Raw genomic sequence first — 9,022 nt, 5'->3', positions numbered from 1 at the left:
ACTTTTGTCAGTTGTGATGTTTTTTGCTGATAGATGAATCATTATAGTAGACAGTCTTCTTTGGCTGCTCTTGAAATGGGGTTGATGAAAGACTCTTGATAGCTAGCAATGTTTTCCCTTCATGCTAGAGGTCATATAATCTCATGTATAGGTAAGGGTGTAAGGGTGAGACCTCTTTCTACTTCACATATCCTGTCCTATTGATTATGGAGGAACAATGAAATGGGGAGACTTCAACTTGAATGGGGCACAGATCTTGATCTGCCAGATGAGAGGCAAGGATGTTACCACCAAGGTTGTGTGTGTGTGTGTGTGTGTGTGTGTGTGTGTGTGTGTGTGGTGCGCGCGTGTGCGCGCCTGCCTGCATGCATGCATGCATGTGCACAAAGCTGTATAATTGGTGTAAGAAGAAAAAGTCCTTGTGAATGAAAGGGTGAAAGAGGAATGAATTAATTAGACTATGCTAGGACAGGAAAGAAATGGAGGCTTTTGTATAATGTTCATTCTCTGAATATAATTTGTAGAGACAAGTTTCAGGATATTGATAGGTTTAATTTGCTTTGTTTTTTGAGGTTGGAAATGGCCTTAGTTTTGGGATGGTCCTTGTGCAACTTGTTTGTACCTAACATGGTTTAGGGCTGGTACTTTTTTATGTCTTAGTATGTGATTGGGAATCAGAATATGTTTTAATTGTCATCTATTACCTAAGTATGTGGTTGGGAATCAGGGTTATCTTTTAATTGTCATCTATTACCTATCACCCTCTGAGTTTCTTAGTGCAAGAAGTGGATTTAGAATTATTCATTAAATTTCATTATATTTGTTTATTTTAAGTTAATTGTTAACATTTAAGTATTATTAGGAATCTTAAGGAACATAGTTTAGTATGCATTGACGCTGCCATTTTGTAGTTCATCCGGTATTTCCAGCCATCTCTATAATTTGTTAATGTGATTTTCATATTTTGAACATTTTCATCAGTAATATTGAAAAACTAGATTTTTCTTGGTGTGGGCTTTCAAGATATAAACTTAATTGATTATTATCCTAATATTGTTTCTGGGCTATTAAGTTGCAGTTTATTAGTGAATATTATGATTTATTTTTACAAAATTATTATTTTTGCCATTATGGCTTGTAAGTACCATGCTTGTCATTCATTGCTGTGGGTCTGTTCTTGTCTACTAGGAAGACCAAATCTATACAGAACAATGAAGTGCAATCCTCATATTGCATATGGTGTGGTTTAGCCAAATGAAGTCTTGGTGTCATTTAGTTAAATAAGAATTTTTCCAGGAGCAATTCAGAAACAAGTTAATGTAGTATGTAGGCTATTTTAATTTATTTATTTATTTTTTATATTTCTTTTATTAATTTACTTATGTATTTATTTATTGTTTATTTTTTATTATTTTATTTATTTATTTATTTTATTTATCTAGTTATTTTTAATTTTTATTTTTTATTTATTTACCTATTTTATTTATTTTTTTTTTTTTTATTAAGGCTGAAGTAAGAGGTTATTGGAAGTTTCACATTTCTTAGTTTCTCTCCTCTTCCATCTTACCTATCTGTTTTTACTGTTTATTAGCTTTTTACTGGATATGTTAGTGATTTGGATTTCTAATAATGTTAGGATCTCTCTCTCTCTCTCTCTCTCTCTCTCTCTCTCTCTCTCTCTCTCTCTCTCTCTCTCTCTCTCTCTCTCTCTCTCTCTCTCTCTCTCTCTCTCTCTCTCTCTCTCTCTCTCTCTCTCTTAGTAAAAGCTTTTACTAATATATATATATATATATATATATATATATATATATATATATATATATATATATATATATATATATATATATATATATATATATATATATTATATATATAATTTCCAAGAGTGTTTATATTCACTGTGATGGACCAGATTTTTTTTCTGTCTTAGTACTCTCAAACAATGTTTTTAGCTCACCAGAGTATGTGATATATATGATGCATAATAGAAGTGGTTTTTGAACTCATCTTACTGCTTTATGGGCAAAAACTTTTGTTCATTTATTTATTTTTTATTTTTTTATTTTTATTTATATTTTATTTATTTATTTATTTTATTTTATTTTTTATTTTTTTTTTTTTAATATTTATTTTTGTTATTTATTTATTTTTTATTTCCTCTCTTAATGTAGCTGTTAGTCATTTTCCACTTGTATTCCCATCACCAACCATCCTTTTGAACAAGGAGTACGTCATGATATTTGTAAATATGTGCTTGTCAGGGGCTAGCATGGTGGGTGTTTCATGATGTATAGGAATTTCTTGAAAAGTACTGAGCCTCACTGAATTCTTTGTTTTTGTGAACTAGTCTGCAATATAGATATAATATGCTCCACACTAACTACTGGTTCATCTCCCCACAAGATGGTCATTGTTGGTAATTTTCTGAAATTTGCTGGTCAAGAAGTAAAGTTTGCTTTATGCAATAGAAAATTCTTATACACGCGCACATACACACGCACAACACACACATACACACACACTTGTTGCTTGACTTGTAGTATAATATATCCATGAATTCATCTCCTCAGGTACGAACGTGTGGTGGTGACCGAAGTTACTATCGTAGTGGGTATGACCGCTACGACCCGCCCCACCGCACTATGATCGCTATGACAGATATGATCGCTCTTATGACAAGTACGATCGCTATGAACGGTCCAGATCCCGCTCATATTCTCCCCGTAAGTAAAAGATCTGAATACTTGTTAACAAGGATAAATGTAGAAGACATTATGTAGGTAAGTACCTTACTAAAATGATAGTGGTTTTCAATAAATCACAGAAGCCATCAATTCTAGTAGTTTCTGTGGCTGAAGGTTTCCTTCCAGTGTATATTCTTCATGCCTTAGAAGTATGAATATTGTTCTGTGAATATGCATATGTCATACTGATGTGGGTATGGATTATTATTATTATTATTATCATCATCACCAATTATTATTATTGTTATTATTATCTCAGATTTTTTTTATTTTTCATTGCTTTTTGTGAACTTCAACATCTGCTATTTCATATTGACAGCAAATTATTTTACCTACTAGTTTGTGATCAAATAATCTATTTTGTCTGTTATATTAGAATGCCATAAATTTTTGATTGAGTGAAATTGTTGATTGAATTGCACATTTTTATTCGGTGTTACATTTCACTGGTAAAGTTGTAGCTGTAACATTCCAAAATATGAATGTTAGTACATACTTGGAACATGCTTGTAGCATATGTGACAGATAGTGAACTGAGTTAATACCTGTAGAAAGAATCTAGATCTTTATGAAAGAGGATGTCACATCTGTGATGGTACATTGGGTGATGAAACACTAGAGAGATTGAGATGTCACTAAGTAATAAGAAATTTTTGCTGAGGATATTTATGAATATCTGAGAACTGTCAAGTTATGAAATCTAACCATTTTTTGAGTGTACAGTTAAAAATTCTGGCACGCAGATTTTGTGGTTCTGAAATACAAATAGAAGATAGTTTTTACAGGTAGGGAAAATAAAATAAGTTGTATGTTAAGTTTTCAGTGAGCCAGGGCACACTGGAGTGGTGGTAGTAACTAGAGACAGGAAATGCCATAGGAAAGAAGTTTTCATTTATTTTATAAAGATATTAAATGGATGGCTATTATTGTCAATGCTAGTTGGTGTTCTATATGTCCTATAGCCATCTCAGTCTTTCTGAACACACTTTCAGAGTGATATAGGCCTAGGGATCCTGATCAGTCTTCCATTTTTGATGGGGGTGCTAGTGTTTTGGCCAATTTTCCTTAATTTTTTAAAGAGATTTTGAGTGAATGGGGAGTGGCATCAGTAAATCAATGATTTTCGATACCCCTGGGACCTGATATAAGTGAGGCCACCGTTAGATGGACATTTTTTCATGCCCATGATGGAGGCATCTCTGATACAGATAGTTTGTAGGTTTACAATCTTAGGCACTGGATTAATCATAGTAAAGTATTATTCAGGCATGAGCTTTGCACATTTGCCTTGATTTGGTATGTGTTGTTTTCTGCCACATGTATCTGCAGTGTAGAAAATAACATGTCAATGATAATCATAATGGGATTGAAAAAGCCCAGTGCCACCTACCACTCAACCCCAAAAAGATCCATACTGTCTGAGGGAAATTAACCATTCCTTTATATTATCCCATCAAAAGTTGAGCCACCCAACTTTGACAAGAATGAGCAGAATTCCTAGGTTTGAAGTTGCTCATTTAGGAGTACAGACAGAAATGACTACGGGAAGCAAAGGACACCACCTCACTCCATTAAGTATATATTTTCTTATTTCCTCATTTGTATGTATTTTACCACATTTGTTGTTCAATAGTCTCTTGGAATGTACCAGTACAATATTAGTATGATAAAAAGAACAATACAATAATTTTGTATTTATGTTGTACACTTCTAAATACTTACCAGTAAAATCTTTCATATCATTCAAACACTGCTTAGTAAAGTATTTTCCTATCCTGTACTTCGCTGACATATGCCTAGTTGGTGTAGAACTGGAAATTGATGGTTGTTAAGAGTTGCTGGATGATAATAAGTGAGCTCAAGCAGTCTTATTTTCTATACATAAAAAAAAAATGCATTTGCATATATATATATATATATATATATATATATATATATATATATATATATATATATATATATATATATATATATATATCATCCATCCAAGTTCACTTGCATATATAGAATTGATCATTTGTTTTAATCAGTTCTTTTTTAGGCAGTTAGCTGTTATCTTCACATTCAGGAGGGCACCCAAGAAATGCAGAGCATAGTTGAATGAAGAAAAATCAGAAAAGTAGAAAAAAAAAAAAAAAAGGACTAGATGAAATACCAAACAAATAATTTACACCAGCTCTTTCATTTAGTCATGTAACTATTGCATTTTTAATATATATATATATATATATATATATATATATATATATATATATATATATATATATATATATTACATACATACATACATACATACACATACAGTGGAACCTTGGTTCTTGAACTTATTCTTGCCTGAATGCCATTTGAAATTGAAATACTTGAAAACGAAAACTATTTTCCCCATAGGAATCAGTGTAAAATGAGTTAATTCATTCCCAGACACCAGTCTACCCTGTCTGAGCAGCTTATGACAGACACTTCCACAACCAAGATGGTTGCTTCACATCTCCAGCTCAAAAAATCATTTAACCAGAAAGGATGTATTAATACGAATGAACTTAATGACACAGAACTCACCAGAAGACCGTTCGGTATTCTCTTTCTCACCAATCTAGTGAGGGAAGCCTTAGAGTGACACAGAGCAGCAACCCACATACTGTCAAAATGAAGATGATCATAATACTTAGACATCTTGCTGCTGGAAAAAAAACTGGAAGAATGCAGTTTTGTAGTAGTGATGGCATTTGGCATCATTGAGAGAGCCACAGATGACTCAGGATAACTCCTGAGCACTGAAAACTGTTTGCATTGAGGCTTTTCAACAGGATCACATGTACCTTATTTCTAAGATTATTCTAAGAATTACTGTCTTGTGCTCTGTCTCTCCTCCAAATATATAAAAACGAAGTAAATATTTATAGAAACTATAAATTAGAAATAAATGGCAGCTTTTGCTCTTTTAATATTTGAAATCAAGTAACTTTGTTCTTGAACCAAATTATGGTACTGCAACTGAAGCAATAATTAGCTCAAATTTTGTTCAGAAACTGATTTGTTCAAACCGAGGTTCCACTGTGTGTGTGTGTGTGTGTATATATATATATATATATATATATATATATATGCACATTATTATTATTATTATTATTATTTTTATCATCATCATCATCATCATCATCATCAAATATTGCTGCATTTTTGGAGTGTTTATTTTATTTGTATTTTATCTTTTAGGTGTTTTCTTGCTTTATCATTTCATGGCATTTGTTTCCCAGCAGTTGCAAGGTGATTCCCATTTGTCAGACCCATGAAGTTCTGCATGTTCTAATGTGTTACTTGTGTTAATTGAACAAATTTTGTGTAAGTTTTTACATTCCATGGCTGCCAGATTTTTTAAATACATGGTAAAGGCAAATCTTGCATCTTTTACCATCATATAAGTATGTAACCAATATAGGAATGTACACAGTAATGAGTGGTTGTAGTGTGCTCACAACATGACATTGTCACATTCATTTAACATTTAACAGTAGGATGAAGGTTCTACACATTTTGATGAATTTTGATTACCTTGGACAGTTAAGACATATTTTTACATTCTCTTGACCTGGGTAAGATTATACCATTTTGCTTCATGGCTGCCCATAGCTATAGTTACCAGTAGCTGTGCACATTAAAATAATTTTCTGTTTGCACACAACTTATTGGCTAACAACTTTTAAATGTGTACTGGGTCATCATAAGTGGTGCTGTTGTTTGCCCACAACATGGGCTGCTGTCATGTTGTCAGTGCTTTGAGTTGCAGCTGATCAATCAGTTTAACTGCTCATGACAGATTTAATGTTATGGAGATTATTGCATCTGCATAACAATCATTGCCAGGACAGCTTGGTGAGAATTTCCTGTTGCCGAAAGCAACTGTTAAGGTTGAAGCATTTTGGTGTTACTTTTTATTGCTCCTTATATTTGAACACCAAGGTGATGCATTCATATGAATCTAAATTCAATATTTCATTCTGTATCAATCACACATACACTACATCAGTGAATTAAACTACTTCCAATTGTTTGATCCTCACACAGTGCATGTAGAACAGCTTCCAGGATCTTTCAGTGTTTGTCATATTATCACCCTTTGTTTTAATGGTGAAGTTTTATCTATATCTAATATCTCTCTCTCTCTCTCTCTCTCTCTCTCTCTCTCTCTCTCTCTCTCTCTCTCTCTCTCTCTCTCTCTCTCTCTCTCTCTCTCTCTCTCTCTCTCTCTCTCTCTCTCTCTCTCTCTCTCTCTCTCTCTCTCTCTCTCTCTCTCTCTCTCTCTCATATATGTGAAAACTCACTTAATAATACTTGGTGGGTATCCAGATCTAATACTCTGAAGTAGCTTGCAGAAACTTATATTTTTAGTACAAGTAACTGAAGTGGAATTGGTTGCATTTTCAATTACTTCATTGATATAGTATTAATGAATTTTTGTTTTGTCAGAATTGCTTTTTTTTTCTCTTCATAGGAGCATAAAAACACTAGAAGAAAGGTTCCCAGCCCTCCACCCTCATCTCTTTTGGTCCACTCCTCAGCATCCTGCAGGGAATATGGAGACATATATTCTACGTCCTGTATCTTGGGGTTGCCTATAGTATAAGGTTAACCGCCCAGGCTAGCTGTACCAGAGTGGTATGGTAGTTGAGTCCTCATATTTCTTTGATATACATGTGTGTGTGTGTGTGTGTGTGTGTGTGTGTGTGTGTGTGTGTGTGTGTTTGTGTTTGTGTGTCTATATATATATATATATATATATATATATATATATATATATATATATATATATATATATATATATATATATATATATATATATATATACACACACACACACACACACACACACACGCACACGCACACATACATATATGTATTGCTTGGAAGTGAAAACTTAAGAATTCTGGATAACAATAAGATGCAGCCAGATGTGTGAATGTGGATAAAAGGGAAGTGTGTGTGTGAGGATGTCATTCCTGTATTAGTTATAATGTCTGGTTCTTTGGAAATTGCTACAAACACATTTTTCATTGAATTGAGTCCTTTCATTGACAAGTTCTTGCACCAAGAGGGGGATGTTCAGTGCTTGTAATAGTTATTTCCTTTAAATACCTGCCATCAGGGGATGAAAAAGCTGATCCCAGTAAACATAAAGCATACCCCTCAGAAGGAAGATGTTAATAATGACATTGTTCTGTTGTATTCTTGGATGCAGCCCCACATGTGGAAAATAGCTAATTGCAGTAAGAAATGTGTCCTCAGGTCTCATCTCAGCCCTTCCATGTACTTTGCCTGCTACACTTTGCACCATTTATTTATTTTATTATTATGTATATTTTTCCTCTCTCTCTCTCTCTCTCTCCTCTCTCTCTCTCTCTCTCTCTCTCTCTCTCTCTCTCTCTCTCTCTCTCTCTCTCTCTCTCTCTCTCTCTCTCTCTCTCTCTCTCTCTCTCTCTCTCTCTCTCTCTCTCTCTCTCTCAACACCACTAGGCTGTTTTCCTTTTATTAATTTTTGGTACAGTTTATTGACATTTCATAACTTTTCCCCTCCATGCTGAACAGTTAGTTAACATTTCATAACCTATTCCCTTCCATGCTGAAGATACCAGCTTATTTTCATCTGTTCCACTGGGTTTTTAAGCACTACTGCTATTTCAGTTCATTGGTAAATAATGTCTCAGCCCTGCCCACTCATTTCACACTCCCACTTTTATACTTTCATTTATGGTAAATCCAAAGTACTTTCATTGCTCAAAATGTCATCATTGTTGTGCATTTCACCATTCATGTTTCTGAGATCCACTTTGATTATTTTAAAGCAAGTGTTTTCTTTATGTTCAAGGCTCCAACGACCACTAACTAGCCATTGAAAGTGAAAGATTCTTTAAGTCAATAAGAAGTCATGGTATTTTATGCTTTTTTGTTTTCCCAGAATAGGTCAGCAAATAAATCCTGGACCACTGAGTTTTTGGAATGTTGCAAACGGCTCTGAATTTGTGATGTGCATGTACATATGTCTTAGGAGAAGCGAAGCCAATTTTTTATATAAAAAAATAAACTTTTCTTGATATGTAAATGTACTTTGGTGTGAAAAGTAAAGTATCATTACAGATACCTCTGATTTTTTTTTGTTTTTTTTACCTATAAATCCTGAATTGTGTATTAAGTAGGAGTACCATTAAAGTTAAGTTTTGTAATCGTCATTGACACGCCTAGATTTTGCTAAGTATTTGGATTAGGGGAATTTGGCTGCTCAA

This window comes from Scylla paramamosain, chromosome 27 (genome assembly GCF_035594125.1).
Source record: "Scylla paramamosain isolate STU-SP2022 chromosome 27, ASM3559412v1, whole genome shotgun sequence".
Taxonomy (NCBI): Eukaryota; Metazoa; Arthropoda; class Malacostraca; order Decapoda; family Portunidae; genus Scylla; species Scylla paramamosain.
This window is presented reverse-complemented; position numbering follows the sequence as displayed.